A 2,500-nucleotide genomic window follows, 5' to 3' on the forward strand; every position below is an offset into this window, starting at 1 on the left:
TGAACAATGCCTCGGAACAAACCAAAGTCGCACGTAGTCCGACGTTTCTTCAGCTCCCCACTCACAAATAACCGTGCTTTCGTCTTATCCTTTCATATACAATCTCCGATTAAAAGTGTATAGAGACATTACGAATAAAAATCACACTTGGAAAGAAGTAGCAGAGATCGCTAGTGCTTGTGGCGAGCGTAAGTAGCCAGTACAGTTAGCTTGCTTTGCTAATCTAATCTAAGAACAAAGCTAGAGCGGAAGCAGAGCATGTAACGTGTAAATCAAACCAATTTTTCCACTGATTATTTTAATTTGTGTTAAAGTGGTTAGATTTATATCTATAGATGTATATCTATATACACATGCTGGACTGGCCACGCCCACAAAAAACAAACAACGAGAGTGTTGTCTCTGGACGTTATATTGCTCATAGCTAGAATCCTCCCTGAGACTCGCACATCGCTGCTGTGAGCGCTAAAGTTAAAACTGACTCTCTGAGGATAATGAAAGTCATCTGTTCAGGCATCGAGACATCAGGCGCTACTAACTGCTCTAAAATGTTGAGTTCTCCACCTCGGTGGTTTGTTGCTCAAGACTTACACTCTGAAATCATTTGTTCAGACAGTTATTTGGACAGAAAGGGAACGAGGTGTATGTGTGTGTGAGAGAGAGAGAGAGAGAGAAAGAGAGAGAGAGAGAGAGACAGATGAAGTTAGTTAGTGTGTGCAGCTGCTGGATGAGATTAGCCGTGTGCCGGATCAGCTCGTGGCTTGCCTGGACTCCATCCAGTCCTGTGTCTCCCTGTGCACTCCCCTAATCACCCATCCCAGAGTGCTTCTCACTGACCACACACACACACACACACACACACACACACACACACACACACACACACACACAGAGAGAGAGAGAGAAAGGGAGGTTGTGTTCTCCCTGTTTAGAGTTCAGCAGTAAACAGGAAACTCCAGGGAACAATATATAGCAGAGAGGAGGAGGAGAAACATCTCTGCAGAGACAGAAAGGGAAGCAGACGTGTGTGTGTGTGTGTGTGTGTGTGTGTGTGTGTGTGAGTGTGTGAGTGTGTGTGAGAGAGAGAGAGAGAGAGAGAGAGAAGTTCCAGGCCCTGAACATAACTCACTCCTGATTGTTAGGCTGTATACAGTGAGATCATGAGATGTTTCAGCTGAGCACTCATTTGAATCAACAAAGCAAAATGAATGATCATCACGATCACGGATTCCTCGTCTGTCACTGCTCCGACCCGGTCACCAAACACTCACTCGCTGGAGACATCTGCCTCTGAGGCGCAAAGTCAAAATAATAAAGATAAGAGTGTGAAAGAGAGAGGAAGAGAAACAGTGATGTGTAGCAGGGGACCTCGATGCTTTACTGCGTGCTCTGTAACTGTGAGCTTTTGTTTCATGTGTGTTGTTTACTTTTACTTGGCCTGACCGTTTCCTCCTGCGAGACGCCATCTTAAGCCCCGTTTCATTACTGCATTCGCTCAACTGATGTTTGAAGGATAATCCGTTGACAATCCGGAGCCAACGTAGAAGTCAGGAATTTTGTTTAAAGCAGTAATTGTTCTACAGTCTAGTTCCAGGCGACAGTCGGACCAGGGGCTTACGAGTAACAGGAAATGACATACGCATATAAAAGGAAAAAAGAACTAAATAGAAAATAAATATGTTAAATGAAGGCACTATATACTGTCAGTGTTGTAGTTTCGGTGTGCGCAGAAAAAAGTCCAACTACAGCCATTTAGATAAAAGATTATATAACATGTTTTGGTGTAAATGTAGAACATTACCTCTAAATTATATCATGATTGTCACAGAGATTTCTGCGATACATGATATGTATTAAGATGTATAGGGCTGCTCACAAACTCCCAGCGAAAATGTGGGTGGTTGTTGTTGTTGTTGTTGTTGTTGTTTTTTCCTTTTTTTTTTTTTTTGGGATTGAAAAAAAACCTATTTGATGATTTTATTTAATGTCTTTATATATTTATTTATTAAAAATCAGTAAGAAAAATAATTCTGAAAAGAAATTTTTTGTTTTAAATAAATAAAACAAATAAGAGAAAAAATTCATCTGCAATTTTCTTATTACATTTTTTATTTAAAAAATAAATCATAAAAATATGTAAAATCTGAAAAGTTAAAAAAAATCTGAAAAGTGAAATAAATCTCTAAAAAGTTTAACATTTCACAGTTTTATAGATTAAGCATAAAATTTTAACATTTTTAACATTAAGAACATGTTTTCAGGTAAATGTAGAGCGTTGAGAGGCAGCGATGGGGCGACATGACAAACACATCGTATCACGATTCTCCAAGATATTTCTACAATAAAAGATGTGAATCATGAGCTATAGGTTTGCTCTCAGTCCAGCAGCAGAACTGTTTCTTTTCTGTTTTATTTAATGTAAAAATATTTGATTATTTTATATATTTAAAAAAAAAAATGCTATTAGTACTGATAATACTAATAGTATTAAAATACACAA

At 38.5% G+C, this 2,500-nt stretch overlaps 1 protein-coding gene across 3 annotated transcripts in view; it reads left to right on the plus strand.

Annotated features, from left to right (window-relative positions):
- The window catches only part of myh9b (myosin, heavy chain 9b, non-muscle), a 52,540-nt gene that overhangs the window by 21,946 nt on the left and 28,094 nt on the right, over positions 1 to 2,500 (plus strand). The gene's annotated exons all lie outside the window — the stretch shown is intronic.

The sequence above is a fragment of the Pangasianodon hypophthalmus genome, chromosome 29 (assembly GCF_027358585.1).
Source record: "Pangasianodon hypophthalmus isolate fPanHyp1 chromosome 29, fPanHyp1.pri, whole genome shotgun sequence".
Taxonomy (NCBI): domain Eukaryota; kingdom Metazoa; phylum Chordata; class Actinopteri; order Siluriformes; family Pangasiidae; genus Pangasianodon; species Pangasianodon hypophthalmus.